The sequence below is a fragment of the Arachis duranensis genome, chromosome 3 (genome assembly GCF_000817695.3).
Source record: "Arachis duranensis cultivar V14167 chromosome 3, aradu.V14167.gnm2.J7QH, whole genome shotgun sequence".
Taxonomy (NCBI): domain Eukaryota; kingdom Viridiplantae; phylum Streptophyta; class Magnoliopsida; order Fabales; family Fabaceae; genus Arachis; species Arachis duranensis.
In genome coordinates, this window is record NC_029774.3 from 34306586 (window position 1) to 34322909 (window position 16324).

Sequence of the window (16324 nt, forward strand, 5' to 3'; positions counted from 1 at the left end):
ATGGTCCAAATGAAAAAAAAAATAGTAAATTAGGCTGCGTTTGTTTATAGAGACAGGATACTATTATCTTCTTCCTCTTGTTTTTCTCTATAACGATAGCAACTATCACACCATTTACTGTATCCTTATCTTTCTCCATAACGATAGCAACCAACACACTATTTACTATTGTGCAACTAACATTATAATATTATAACTAATTTTTTCTCCTTTTCATATTATTATTACTAATTATGAAAGAATGGGTGGTGAAGGTTCCAGTACTATAAATTTTCAGTAAACTATTTTAAAATATGACCATTCTTTCATGGCACTCTATCACTTGTATCTGTAATTAAGTATTTGGAATTGTAAATTTTGGGTCTAATATTCTTCTTCGTCCATTAAGTCTTTTTCTTAGTTCAATGCAACTCAATAAAACAAATAGAAAGGCATAGAAGAACTCTTTGTCGAAGGAGCAAATATTGACATTGTATTGGATCCGCTCTTCTGTTAGCATGAACATGAATTAGATTCTATTCGTCTTATTTATTCGTAAGATCACCAAGCTCTCTCGAATGAGTTCTATTTTGTCTGCTTTCGAGATACACTAGAGGCAAAATTTTCTCCTAACTAATAAGTTAAACTTTGTGCCTAGATCGTCCTAAAGACGGATGCGACCGGGAGGAAGTGGCATTTGAAAGTGTTGCTGACTTAACATTTAGGTTTAGGCATAACAAAGCTTGCACTGTCTTTTCGCACTTAAGTGCACAACGTGCAATTGGTAATGATTCTACTACGGTCCCACAAATTTGTAAACTGATCCTAAGTAATCTTGTTGTTCATTAAATTTCGGAGGAACTACTTCTTTAGGATGGGGGAATTGCTGTGATTCTTCTTGAATAGCCTAGATTCTCCCGTCGAGAGTTACTTTGAAAGTCTTACCTAAACTCTTCCGACTGAATATGATGAAGCCTATAAAACAACGAGCTACTATCATTTCTTCATTATAGATTGAGACTTCTTTGAACTAAATGCACAAATAGATGGAATAGTAGCACTTCGTGGAACTCAATCTCATTTAGAAAGGTTCTCTCTATCTTTCAGCAACTGAACCGAAGTGATTTAGGAAAGGACTTTAGAATCAATCGGATGCGCTCACCCAACGAGAAAGGCCTTGACCCTGCCAACCAAGTCAAAATCAAAAAGAAAGAAGAGAACAAAAGGAGAAAATAGAACTTCGTATTTTTGTAATTCTCTAGGAGTCATGTTTAACCTATAAGATCTGGAGTATGCAGCCCCACCAGCTAATGACCTTAGAACTCTTGAACCAATATTACGTATAACATAACATGAAAAAACACCATATCCAACTTAAAACCTTAAGATTATTAATTAAAGAGTCTTTCATCTTATAAACTTTTCACGCTTCCTTGCTTTCTTTAATGTGAGACTAACTTCATACACTCCTCACACTTGCAACATTAATAAAATGCACATATGGTTTCATTTAAGGCTACAGACTCGGCTTCTTTCCCTTATGTCTATCTCCCTACTCTGCCTTATACGGTGAGAAGAAGAATGGCAGTGGTGAGGCAAGGCCGAGAAGAAGACATAGTTTGGGATTGGAAGCATTGTGCTTTAGAAGATTGTGGACTTTGGACATGATCAATAGATGGATGGAGAAAAGAAAAAGAGAATAGAAAGTTGTGGTTAGTAGTTAAGGAAGGGTGAAAGATAGTAAAAAAGATGCTAAATGAAGAAAAATTTTAAAATTATAGAAGATATTAGAACAAAAATAAAAAAGGGACAAAAGTAAAATTTTAAAATAAAATTATATTTTATAATATTTGAATATAAATATAATTATTATATAATTAATAAAAAATTTAAATCTTAGTCATTAGTTCAAATTTTCAATGGCCACGATTTATAAAAAATCTTGGTCCATGAAAGATCAAAATATACTTTTTTGTTGAAAAAAAAGCTCCTAGAATATATTATTCTTGTGCACAAAGATAATTTTTGGAACCGTCACTAAACTAGGTGAATTATTAGATACAGGATTCACTAGTGAAGTGTCATCCAGACCACACGTAGAGAAACTGGAATTTCAAAAGTGGCCAAGGAAGAAGAAGAATTATGATGAACGGACACTGACACTGACACGGGACACAACATAACATGAGATACATCGACATGCGAATTTTAAAATCTTACATGAGACGGGGACACGCATACATATAAAATATAAAGTATTATTTAGATAAACCATAATGATATTTTAATATTTTATTGATATTAAAATATAAATTAATTTTTTAAATTATTTTTAATATTTTATTTTAATTATATTAAGTATTTAAAATATTTTTTGTTTTAATAAATAATAATATATACTATATCTAAATTTATTTTAAAAATATATATTAAAAATAAGACCGGACACGCTGATACGTGATGGTATTTAAGTGTGTCTAAGTGTGTAAAGAGAAGGATTTTTTATTTTTTATTGAGACACGATTTGGACACAGCAGACACACGTGTCAGACGAGTATCGGTGAGTGCTGTGTCCGAAATGTGTCTGACATGAAGACACAAGTCCGTGCTTCATAGAGAAGAATTAACATTGGCAGATCCGTTTGAAATGTGAAGTGTGACTAGATCTTCATTTCTTCCGACAACTAGAGCATCATGTGCCTCAGATTCTTTGACATGCTAATATTTGGTGTAATATTTGCAAATCTTTCTTGTGAGACATCAGTTGAATCAGTAATTCGAACACCTCTCAGCAGAATCACAAGCAAGGACAAAAAAGTCACATTTTTATAAGATAACATGTTTATCCTCCATTTTTAAGAGTAGATTACAACTAGAAAAATGTAATACCAATCTAATAAGAACTGAGCTAGAGTTCCAAAATTTTTTTCTCTTTGCACAAAGTTTACTCTACCAATACTATGAATGTTTTATATTGGGATGTTTGGAGGTTGTATGAGATTAAATGTTGTGCGTGTTTAGGGTAGAATTAATATAATGGATGGAGGTTGTTCGTGCTCGAAGTGAGGTCACAATATGGAGAGGTGGAGACTGAAAATCTCAACTTCATCAAGTGCAGACCGAAAAACAACTTACAAGACACTCCGATTTCGTATATTTACTTGGTGTTGACCTCCCCTTTTTAGTCTCTGCCTTTTGGGATGCCATTTTTTCGACATTAAGTACTCATTATGACATATTATTTTGCTGGGATTCGGCGATTTTCCATTGTGATATCTGACCGTAACCCCATGAAATCAGTTATGACTTATGCCTTAAGGACTTAGTGTTTTCTTTTGTTCAGAGCAGAGGCATAACCATCAGAGAAAATCTGTTCTTCAGGAACTTCAATTTATAAGCCTTGCTGATAAGCTTCAAATCAATTTGATATTCTAATCAATTTTATTACGAAGAAGCTTTAAGGATGCAAAACTTTAGCCAAAGGCACTGATATGACCAGTAAACATTGGTTACGAGTTATAGCTCGGTAACGCCTGAGATCCACTCATAACCGACGATTTCATAATGGCCACAAACGACCATTAATCAATAACGTCAGATTTACAATTAATCCTCTTCCTGGGCGTTACGACCTAAGGAAAACGGCCGACCTTTTTCGCTAATATAAAGCAGACGGGAAGAGCTAAGAGAGGTATGTCACTTCTTCCAAAAATAAAGATCTATTATCCACTTTGCACTAACTTGAGCGTCGGAGTGCCTTTGCAGGTACCCACCCTCGCCGTTCACCTTTTGTCGACGTATATCTTGGTTCACTCTAGAAGTCCACCGACCTTATCAGAGGACGAGCTATACTTCGGGATAATCAGGCAAGAACATTTGGCGCCCACCGTGGGGCCTAATAATCTTGATATATCATTCGTAAAGGTCCCAAAACATCCTTGAAATACGTTCATGGCTGATGTTCCTCCCCCTACCTCATCCGAGCTCCTACGGATGGTGACCGAGCTTCAACAAGCAAATCAACGAATGGCGGAGGAAAATCAAAGAATGCAAGATCAAATCGCACAATTGGTTAATGCTCGGTTAGAGCATAACAATGATCATCATAACCGAGACGAAAATCATGAGCGTCAATCAATGCCGACCCATATTTCTGAAACACCTCAGCAGGAGGATGAAGAGGCCCAACCAGACGCTGAGGACGAGGAGCGTAACAACTCCGCTGGCCCATTTACGGCCGACATAATGAGTTTTCAACTCCCCAGACAGTTCACCCTGCCAACGACTTTAACCCCATATGATGGGTTAGGAGACCCGAAGCAACATATTAAAAACTTCCGATCTATTATGATCGTTAACGGTGCATCCGACCCTATTCTATGTCGTTGTTTTCCATCATTTTTAGACGGTCCTGCACTTGACTGGTTTTGCTCTTTGCCTGCAGATTCAATATCGCGTTTCCAGGAATTGGCCAGGCAGTTCAAAGATCACTTTGCAGCATTAGCAATATACCTGCATGATTCAGACTACCTGACGACCATCAAACAAGGGCCACAAGAAAGCCTGAAAGATTATATTACTCGCTTTACAAAGGTCGCCATGAGGATCCCCGATCTTCATCCTGAAGTCCATCTCCACGCCATTAAAAGCGGCCTTCATCCCGGCAAGTTCCAAGAGACAATTGCTGTAACTAAACCAAAAACCTGGCAGAATTTCGCGAAAAAGCCAAGGGACAGATAGATGTTGAAGAACTTCGCCAAGCCCGAAAGACAGAAAAATCAGCTATCATCAAGGATGATGATAAACCTCGGGATAGCAAGAAACCCTTTAAGCCTGTCCCCCGCTACGACTCGTACACCAAGTTCAACGCAAAAAAGGATGACATCATCAAAGAAATACTCAATTCCAAGTTAATCAAGCCTCCTCGTAAGGTTGGCGCTTACCCAGAGTCCAAAACTGTCGATAAATCCAAATATTGCACTTTTCATTAGAAGTACGGGCATACAACCGATGAATGTGTGATTGCTAAAGATCTCCTCAAGTGCCTCGCAAGACAGGGCCACCTTGATAAGTTTATTGCAGGGCATATGCAAAAGAACGTAACCTCGGCTTCCGACCCATCAGCAGCAACCCCATCATCAAAAGAAAAAGATAAAGCACCAGCCCAACCTCGAGGAACTATCAATTGTATTTTAGGAGGATATGCTAGGGGCGGAAATACAAGCTCGGCTCGAAAAAGAACTTATAGGGCCATGTTGGCAGTAACGGACGCCCCTAAGGTTCCACAGCCGAATCAACACTTTCCAGAAATGACTTTCCGTTCAACCGACTTTACTCACACCGATGCTAATTATGACGACCCAGTGGTAATTTCTGTTCAGTTGGGAGACTTAATAGTTCGCAAAGTACTCCTCGATCCTGGGAGCAGTGCTGATGTATTATTTTTTACCACCTTTGAAAAGATGAAGTTAAGTAGCAACATTTTGCAACCATACCATGGTGACTTGGTCGGATTTTCGGGGGAGCGAGTTCCTGTTCTAGGTTCCGTGTGGTTACAAACCACACTCGGTGAGCAACCCTTATTTAAGACACAAGACATTCAATATCTTGTTGTCGACTGCTTTAGTCCATATAATCTTATCTTAGGTAGACCATTTTTAAATAGATTTGCAGCAATTGTGTCTACAGTTCACCTTTGTGTTAAGTTTCCTGTACAGGATAATGAAGTGGCCACCATATACGGCGACCTCCAGGAAGCTCGGCAATGCTATAAAATAAGCTTGAAGCCCATCAAAAAGAGTAACATGGAGCAGGTCAACTTCATACAACCTGACCAGCCGAGATTGACGGAAATAGATCCAAGAGCTGACTTTGAAGATCGGCCTATGCCAAATGAGGACTTAATGAAGGTCCCCATAACCGATGATCCCATGAAATTCACTTTTGTAGGAACGACGATCAGTAAGGAGGAAAAAGATTCCCTTATACGATTTTTGCGTGAGAATGCCGATTTATTTGCCTGGACCCCTGCCGATATGCCCAGAATAGATCCATCTGTCATTACACACAAATTGGCAATTAATCCTGAAGCTCGGCCAATCTCACAAAAGAAAATAAATCTCGGCGCCGAGAAACGCCTTGCATCTCTTGCGGAGGTCAAAAAGCTCATTACGGCTAACTTCATCCGAGAAATCAGATTCACAACATGGCTTGCCAATGTTGTTATGGTAAAAAAGAGTAACGGTGAGTGGCGCATGTGCGTCGATTTCACTGACTTAAATAAGGCATGTCCTAAAGATGCTTATCCTTTACCTTGCATTGACACTTTAGTTGTCAACTCTTGCGGTTATGGTTCATTAAGTTTTATGGACGCATACTCTGGCTATAACCAGATCCTCATGCATCCATCTGACCAAGAAAAAACCGCCTTCATAACTGAATATGGTAATTATTGCTATAATGTTATGCCCTTTGGTTTAAAGAATGCAGGAGCAACATACCAGAGACTAATGAATAAGGTCTTCGAGAACCAAATAGGTCAGAATATCGAAGTTTATGTGGACGACATGGTCGCTAAAACCATGGTCGGCAACTCTCATGTCAAAGACCTAGCAGAGATTTTTTGGCAAATCCGATGATATAATATGAGATTGAATCCTGAAAAGTGTGCTTTCGGTGTATGCGGAGGAAAATTCCTCGGATTCATCCTCAGTAGCCGAGGAATAGAAGCAAATCCGGAAAAATGTCAGGCGATACTAGATATGAAAATTCCAAAGTCAGTAAAAGAAGTTCAACGACTAACAGGGCGACTCACGGCTTTATCAAGATTTCTACCCTGTTTGGCATTAAAGTCTTTTAATTTTTTCCAATGTTTAAAAAAGAACACAAAACATTTTGAATGGACTGAAAGCTGTGAAACTACATTTCAAAATCTAAAACAATTCCTTTCAAAACCACCTGTTTTACAAAAGCCAAAGATCAATGAGCCATTATATATATACTTGTCTATTACTGATGTGGCAATTAGCTCTGTCCTTGTAACAGAAACAGAGATAGGTCAACAGCCAATCTATTTTTTAAGCAAGTCACTCCAAGGCGTCAAGCTTCGCTACCCAAGGTTGGAAAAACTCACACTGGCCTTGGTCTTCTCGTCGAGACGACTCCGACCATACTTCCAGGGACACACCATCATCGTCAGAACTGAACAACCTCTTCGGCAGATCCTCTCAACCCGAATTAGCAGGCAGACTTACCAAATGGGCCATTGAGCTTTCAGAATTTGATATTCAATACCAACCAAGAGGATCTGTCAAGTCCCAATACTTAGCCGATTTTGTGGCAGAGCTCACCCAGCCAGGTCTGGAGAAAGAATTCTCAGATTGGACCTTGTTTGTGGATGGAGCTTCAAACCCCCAGGGGTCGGGGGCAGGAATACTATTGGAGAGTCCGGAGGGTATTATTCTCGAGCATTCTCTCCGCTTCTCCTTTAAAGCAAGTAATAACCAGGTTGAATACGAAGCTCTAGTCGCTGGGCTCAGGTTAGCTGTTGATTTACATATTACCAGCTTAAAAGTCTATTGTGATTCTTTGTTAATGGTCCAACAAGTAAACAAAGTTTTTCAAACTAAAGACCAAGTTTTATTGAAATATTTAGAAATTGTTCAGCAATTGCTAAATAATTTAAAAAAATAGAAATTTGCCACATTCCCAGAGACCAAAATAATAAGGATGACATTCTATCAAAATTAGCTACTACACAATCACACACAGCAACACTACTGCAATCGACTTTAGATAAGCCGAGCATATATATCATTAGCACTTTAAACACTTTAAATGAGAAAAGTTGGCAACTACCTTACATACAATACCTAAAGGATGGCTCTGTTCCAGAAGGAATCTCAAATAAGAAGGGATTCCGACGACAAGCCTCTTTCTTCACATTAATGAATAATGTTCTATATAGGCGGGGATATTCCCGACCACTTTTGAAATGTTTGGATAGGAATGAGGCCGATCTTGTACTAGCCAAGGCTCATGAAGGAATATGTGGGATACACTCGGGGGCAAGGAGTCTGGCACAGAAAATACTTCGAGCCGGTTTCTATTGGCCGAGCCTCTGGGAGGATAGCAGAAAGAAGGTCAGAACTTGCGATCAATGTCAAAAGCACGCACCGATCATTAACATTCTAGCCGAGTATCTTCACCAGTCTATCATAAGTTGGCCATTTAACTAGTGGGGGATCGATATCCTCGGCCCGTTTTCCGCTGCTCTAAGACAGATGAAATATTTAGTAGTTGCTATTGATTATTTCAGCAAGTGGATTGAAGCACAACCCATGGCGAGAATCACATCTTCCCAGATGATATCCTTTGTTTGAAAATATATCATATGCCGATTTGGAATTCCTCGACATATTGTCACAGACAATGGTCGGCAATTCACCGATCATAATTTTAAAAATTTTTTGCAGAACCTAAAGATAAACCAGCACTTCTCATCTGTGGAGCACCCGCAATCTAATGGCTTAGTCGAAGCCGCTAATAAGGTCCTCCTGCACGCCTTAAGGAAAAAGCTCGACGACGCCAAGGGACTTTGGGCTGAGCTAGTTCCAGAAGTATTGTGGTCATACAACACTACAGTACACACATCCACTAAAGAAACCCCATTCCGCTTGGTATATGGATCTGAGGCAATGATTCCTTTAGAAATTTCGCAACAATCTTTACGAACACAAGCAGAAAATCATGATCAAGCTCGCCAAGCAGAACTCGACTTAATAGAGGAAGTCAGGAATACAGCATCCATTCGCCACCGAGCTTTACAATAACAGCTTGGCCGAAGACATGCTAAACGAGTTCAGCCAAGATCCTTCAACATTGGAGATCTTGTGCTCAGAAAAACTGAAGAAGCTCGCCGACCACCTTCCCATGGAAAGCTTGCAGCAACATGGGATGGACCTTACCGCGTACTTGAAGTCCTCGGGAGAGGAGCTTACAGACTAGAACATTTGGATGGTACTAAGCTCCCGAGTACATGGAATATCAACTCTTTAAAGCAATATTACAGTTAAGACAAAAAGCAGAATGCTAATACTCTTTTTCCTCACTTGAGATTTTTTTCCTAAAGGGTTTTGCTCAAGAAGGTTTTAACAAGGCTAGCCTACCAGGATTAAATTGTTAAGGTACTGCTTTGAATAAAATTCAATTATATTTACAACAATTGTTAGCATGTTATTTATCAACTATCCTTACCTTAAATTTGCAAAAAACAAAAACATCATGAGGAAATTTGTCATCACATTACAAATCGCTCCTCTTAACAGACAAAACAGATAATATGCAGAGTAATACTCAAAATACGGTTCACAAACTCCTTTCACAGGTATCAGACAGAGTAATTAGGGTCATACAAAACCTAATTACACAGAGCTCTTAACCAGAATAACACAGTCATGGGCCATGATTCCCAAAATAAAAACAGAAAACAAACTAGTTAACTAAATTATCACCGCCTTCTTCGATCACCTCTTCATCATCTACAAGCTGCCCATCCCGAACCACCTTACTCGGGTCCAGCAGTGAAAAGTCACCATCAGGAATAAGAAATTTCACCTGGGTCACAGCCCGTTCGAAGCCTTCAGCAAAGGATTCAAGAATATCACCCTCTCTACTCGCCTCAAATTCCTTCATTTGAATGGTTAGATCAATAACTCGTTTATTTATATCTTCAAGCTCAGTTTCTTTCTTTTTCAACAGCTCGAAAGCCTTTTCACGATTTTCTTTCTCAACCTTAAGTTCCTCTTCCAAATCAGAAACATTTTTCTTTAGTTCAGTTAGGACTGCTTCTTTCGAAGTCAGTTGTTCCTTCAAAACAGCGCACTGATCAATCTCAGTAGCAATTTTCCTGTGCTTTTTCTCTTGACTTCGGCCAATACAGGCCAAACGAAAATCCAACACCTGAAAATTACAAACTTAGCAGTGTAAAGCCTACAATACAAATATTTAATTAAGACAGGTCATCAAGATAAGCTAACCTGAAGAAATTGATCAACTCCTACATCCCCAGCCTCTTCCACCCGAGCTATGTCTGAAAAACTTTGGACAACCTCGTCTGCAACAACATTGAAGGGAAACCCCTGATCCCAAACAGATGAGCCATTTCCGTCATTTTCAAAAGCGTGGAGCTTATCCTGTTTTGCACTAAAACCGGACAGGTCTTCAATTTGAATCACACCTTCTTTGCCCTGTTCCTCAGCGGTAACAGTACCATAAGTTTTCCTTTTCTTAAATACAATCCCTTTCTTCCGGGGAGGGGGCTGGTCAACTTCACCCCCAACATCCATTTTTTCAGCATTTGAAGACGAACCTTCAAAATTCTTGGATTTAAATCGCGCTCTAAGGGTAGAAGCCGACACTCCCGAAAATCTTCCGGCTGTCACACAGACAAAAAGTAATCATCAGTAAAGCAATTATTAAATCCAAAAACCAACTCAACACAAAATATAATCTCACCAAAATAATCCATCACAGCCGACCTATTATCCTCCCAAGGGAGCAACTCGGACACAGACACCAGTCCCCCCTTAGCTATCATTTCGATCAGAAAAGATATAATACATTCATTTCGGCTAGTTATCAATTCAGGACCCAAGATATGTTGGGGTTGACAACACCAATACAAGGGAAATTTCTCCCCAAGGTGTTCATCTAGATAAAAGGGGAAATCCTCGTCCACTGACTTAACTTTCAAAAACATTTCCTTGAAATTTTTGAAGGAAGATTTATATAATTTGAAAACTGAGAAACCAGGCGTGCTGTTTAAATTTACCCACAATCCCTTCCATACCCCTTTGGCTTGGAATAATGAAAAGAAAAGCTCCAGCTCCGGATTAATTTCCAAAAATTCCATCAAAACCTAAAAACACTTTATGAACGCCCAACCATTGGGATGAACCTGTGACGGAGCACAGTTCATTTGTTTCAAAACGTCACACTCAAACTGACTAAATGGGAGCCGGACTCTCAGTTCTTCTAAGACACAACTATACATATAGAAGTTTTTGAAGTTCTTTTTTCTATGAAAAACGCGATCCGAACGATTGCATGTCAATAATTCCAAGCGAAAACCAGGCTTCACTACCCTAGCCATATTAACTTGCTTAACACTATCCTTATCCGAAAGTAAAGAAGCCCTTATTTTTACATCATCATCAACCCAGTCGTACGACTCGTCACCTTCGACCTTGGGCAACAATTTTACTTTCTTCTCACTCCTTGTTTTTGATAGATTCAGAGGAATAGAAGAAAAGATATGATAAGCAGAAACAGATATGTTACTAACCTCTAGTACTCATAGTGTTTAAAAGATTCTGGATAAAACCCTCCAATCTGGCACATGAAGAAAAATGCTAACTGTTTGGTTGCTTAACTTCTTCAATCTATGATAAGCATCAATACCATTAAATGAAACACACTACCAATGGTTAAAATTAAATCTTGGAACTTGCACCTATCTAGAAAAAGTAATAATTAAAATTTTACACGTATCGATACTTGGGTAATAATTACAGTAGCCAGTCTTTTCAATTACTTTAAAAGAGATACGGTGATCTGGGGGCACAGTGTACCGAGCTATAACTCGTCTTTGATAAAAGCTCAACCTATCTCTTTAAAAAACAGGTCAAGCTTAGGGGCTGTGATATAACCAGTAAACATCGGTTACGAGTTATAGCTCGGTAATGCCTGAGATCCACTCATAACCGACGATTTCATAATGGCCATAAACGACCATTAATCAATAACGTCGGATTTACAATTAATCCTCTTCTTGGGCGTTACGACCTAAGCAAAACAGCCGACCTTTTCCGCTAATATAAAGCGGGAAGAGCTAAGAGAGGTATGTCACTTCTTCCAAAAATAAAGATCTATTATCCACTTTGCACTAACTTGAGCGTCGGAGTGCCTTTGCAGGTACCCACCCTCGCCGTTCATCCTTTGCCGACGTATATCTTGGTTCACTCTAGAAATCCACCGACCTTATGAGAGGACGAGCTATACTTCGAGATAATCAGGCAAGAACAAGCACCAAAGCTAGCATCAAACCAGGACAAAAATACCAGAGATAGTGGTTGAGCCACCTTACACTACTACCAGCCACATGCCACATAGCGACACTCCGATTTTGCGATTTCAGACTTTAGATCCAGAAAAATTAAGAGACCAAAATGGAGGTATGGAGGTTAACCGAATAGATAAAGAAAATTAAGAAAACACCCCATTCTTAAAAATTATAACCGAATAGACCCAAAGAAAAAAAATTTCACCACATTGGTGCACCAAATCTGTGCCCTCATCTAATCCTCTAGAAAGAGGAACCGAAACTAAAAATCACATCTTCCTTTATGACAGCAAACCTCTTTCAATTTAGTCTCCTTTCTTCTCCCTCTCTAACTCCCTTTCGATTCTAGAGCACCTCTCCCCTTTGCACCTTATAACCACTTATAAGTCTTATCCGCACATGTTTGCCACCGCCTCCTTTGTCCACTGCAAGAGAGCAGAATGGAATGGACGATTGTATAGGAAAGGGACTACTTGCGCTTGCTTCCAGTTTCAAGATCCTGAGATTTCATAGTCGCCTTGAGATTTCCTTTTTTGAGACACTAAAGAGGAAAATTTTTCTTATCAGAGTTGTCATACAATTTTTCGTCTGAAAATTTTTCATTTTGAAATTTTTTGGAAAACCGGTCAGATTTCTCTTCAGTTCAACCAACCAATTTTTGACCTATTTTCTAATTCAATTCGAATTTTTAAAATTGGCAATTCAAAAATGTCGAAAATATTTAGTAACCAATACAAATTAACCAAAAATGTATGACGTTCTGCTTCGGCACGTTCAGTGGAGCTCGGAGTTGGAGGCAGGTATCTTGGAAGATAGGCTAATTTCATGCTCAAAGCCTCGAACTCATTAAAATCCCTTCATATTAATTGTGTATTATTGCCATTGGCTATTTAGCTTAATCAGTTCCACCCTTTAACCATACACTTCTTCAAAATAATCTTTCTATTTTCAGTTAATGTGATTGGTGGTTCGGATTTAAAGGGATTTTTGCCCGATCGATAAGGTCCCATTTTTTCCTTTTTTAAAATGTAAACCGCGGCAACAGGCCCCATTAATTTGATTTCAACTTGGCCAGACTTAATGTCAATCCTCTTGATTTCAATGTACCCTCTTATGTATTATTTTCATTACTAAAGCTCCAATCATAGGCTACCGCACCGAAGTAAGTGTTTTCTTCAACAAAATAATCCTGAAAACAAAGCCAATAACATTTTACTAGAAACCGTAACATTATCCAAAAAAACCAGCAAAAACTATATTAATGACAAATTCTGACAAATTAAGTGACCTCAGACATCCAAGGAAGGATTAAAGCAGCACAAGCTCTCAAGCCTGGCGAAGGCGAAAGCTCTTAGGCGGCCACTGCGAATGTTTAGAGAAACAAGCCTTTGGATTTATCATCATTGGCCATTTAAACTTGAGCACACTAAACCATCTAACAAAATATAGCACAAGACAAATCAAAACCAGAATCAACGAGAAGTTCGAATAAACAAACTCTTAAACATCCAAGTAAATATTAAAGCAGATAAAAAACTCAAGGTAGCAATAAGCCACACACATTGTACTCAAGCAACATTATATGTACAAATAAACTAGAAAGTAGTTGAAATATTAGTTTTGAAAGCTCAGACATCCAAGGAAGGATATAAACAGCATTAGCTCTCGAGCCTGGCGAAGGCGAAAGCTCTTGGGCGGCCACTGCGAATGTTTTGAGAAACAAGCCTTACAGGATATCATCATCGACAGAAACACTCAAATACAATAAATGCATGACACTAAGACTTAGAGCAATAAAACCTATCCAACATAGGAAAACATACTTTAAACAGTTAATGAGTTAGTAAAATTTAAAATATTCCATCCTATAATGATCAGCGAGATATGAAAAGAAAACAAACTGACAAAGTGATTGGATGGTAAATTAAATGTTAGGGACATGTTCATCCCTAAAGCAATCAGAAACACTGCTAAAGGGGCAGACGTAAAGTCCCATATACATTTCATTCCAAAATTATAATCAGCAACAAAAAATACAACCTCAGAACAATTGATGTGATTTTAATAACTTGTTAATCTAAAATGGAATCATGAGAAACTAGAACAGATAAGGAAGTGCGATGAAATAACATGAGGAGTCATCAGATAGGAGCGAAAGACTAAAACAAGAAATTAATCACAGAAAAATCATCTGAACTATGCATTTCTAATCATCATATGACCCCCTTATGAAAACCATCGCACAGATCAATACATTTTGGGTTATTCAACCGAACATTGCAGAATAACATCAACAAAACATGTGAAAAGAAAATCGCAAACAAACAAGAGCATATGACTTCCTAATTATAAAAAACACAGGCCTCAGAAGGAAAGCAGCAGTTATATTGAAATCATGGAATATCATACATTACCCATTTATTATAAACCTTCATCACTGGCAAGCAAAGCATTTGGGTATCTGAGGGAAAAGGTAAAATCACGCATTTAAGTCTATGCAGCAAAAACAAGACATTATGGAAAAAATAAAGTACAAAAACTTAAAATTTTCAGCTAAATTCTGGAATTTGATCGGCCTCATAGAGAAGATTAGATTGATCCACACGAATTACTTCAGACATATGCTTGTCTTTTTTGTAATTTTAATCATTGGCCAATTGAAAAAGCACGCGCCTTTGCAACAAAAAATCGAAAATTAAAGAAAAATAAGGAAATGGTTGCAGAAAAAAGGGACTCAGAATATGGGTGGTGATATAGCAGAATGGTCGGCAAGGCCGATAAGGCCAATTACGACGAACGAGACCTAATCACAATAATCGTCACGGTCCCAAATACATGAGTTTGATTGATTGTAAAATAAAATTGAAGACGGTCACGAAGAATGAATAGGATAAAGATCCGATCTTTGAAGCTTGGAAGTGGATGTAAAAACCCTAGACTAGATGTTAGATTTAGATTTTAGACGAGGCGTAAGGGAAATAGAAGTAGGAGGATGCTTTATAAAGAGGGGTTGAGAGGCAACTAGGGTTTTGGGTGATGCGCTGAAACGGTCAAATCTCTAGAATGTGCGAAGGGTGCGCCGCTCCTTAACCTGCACTGCCACATCATAACAAGAAAATAACTACACCGAATAACTCATTATAAAATACAATATTTTTGTTTATTTAAGTACAATATTCTTTTATTATAAATTAAGGAAGCATATCTATCTATTCTATTATATAAAAATTAGATATCTTACTTAATGATAGAACTGATGTGATATATTTTTAAGAGTGTTTCTTAATTTATTTTTTTTAACTCATTAAATACAAGTTATTACGATAAATTAATTATATCAATTAATTAATTTGATTAGATATTTAAATGTCATTTAATTTATTATAATTTATATCAATTTAATTTGGTAGTATTTTTTATTTATTAATTTAATATTTGTTAATATTTTTAATTTATTTTTTTAATTTATTAAACTAAATTTATTATGTGTACTAATTAATTAATTTGATTAATTTATTAGTCATTAAAATAATAAATTTATTGATTGTTTGTTTGATGAATGAGTGTTTTATTGATTGTTTGTTTGATGAATATATCTCAATTTAGGAATTCTATTACTGTGGATGGAAGTTGACCTGTAACAATTCAAAATGTCCAATGTATTTTTTTATAGTATTAGATAAAAGAATATTTTTTAAAATGAATATACCAATTGTAATGATTTTTTTTCAATTCTTATATTTTTATGTCAGTCGTGTAAATTTTTTAAAGGCACAAGATAATAAATATAGGTTGAATTTAATATTACTAGAAGCTAAATTTAATAGTTCAAACAAGCACCATTAATTATGTTAAAAAAGTAATTTTATAATAATAATATGATTTACATATTAATTTTTTTGAGTAAATTTATTTCAAAATTAAATGTAGAAATTAGACTCAATTACGCTAAAATTTTAAAGGTAATTTAGAATTTGACAACAAAATTAACATTCATTAAGGAAATAAATTTATTTATGGCTATTTCCTAAATATAAATAATAACAAGACTTATGAAAAAATATTAATATCATCATTTTTATTAATTAAATCATAATATTAGGTAGTTGATAGTTTTATAGGCGAAAATTATTAAGTAATTACGTAAAAATTAGCAACAAACAAGCAATAAGGATTTAGAAAAAATCGATTATATAATACCAATTTCATAATTAAAATATGTCA

General features: G+C 37.0%; 5 non-coding genes across 5 annotated transcripts; all 5 read right to left on the reverse strand.

Moving 5' to 3' along the window:
• Positions 1 to 13385: 13385 nt before the first annotated feature.
• On the reverse strand, positions 13386 to 13509 carry LOC107478619 (small nucleolar RNA SNORD14). Its single transcript, XR_001589974.3, has one exon. It is a non-coding gene; the product is annotated as a small nucleolar RNA SNORD14 (small nucleolar RNA).
• Positions 13510 to 13724: 215 nt separating this feature from the next.
• Positions 13725 to 13848, reverse strand: LOC127746125 (small nucleolar RNA SNORD14). The gene has a single exon (XR_008007744.1). It is a non-coding gene; the product is annotated as a small nucleolar RNA SNORD14 (small nucleolar RNA).
• Positions 13849 to 13953: 105 nt separating this feature from the next.
• On the reverse strand, positions 13954 to 14058 carry LOC127745961 (small nucleolar RNA snoR99). The gene has a single exon (XR_008007585.1). It is a non-coding gene; the product is annotated as a small nucleolar RNA snoR99 (small nucleolar RNA).
• Positions 14059 to 14233: 175 nt separating this feature from the next.
• Positions 14234 to 14326, reverse strand: LOC127745947 (small nucleolar RNA snR60/Z15/Z230/Z193/J17). The gene has a single exon (XR_008007571.1). It is a non-coding gene; the product is annotated as a small nucleolar RNA snR60/Z15/Z230/Z193/J17 (small nucleolar RNA).
• A 504-nt stretch (positions 14327 to 14830) lies between these two features.
• On the reverse strand, positions 14831 to 14928 carry LOC127745950 (small nucleolar RNA Z43). The gene has a single exon (XR_008007574.1). It is a non-coding gene; the product is annotated as a small nucleolar RNA Z43 (small nucleolar RNA).
• Between the last annotated feature and the right edge of the window lie 1396 nt (positions 14929 to 16324).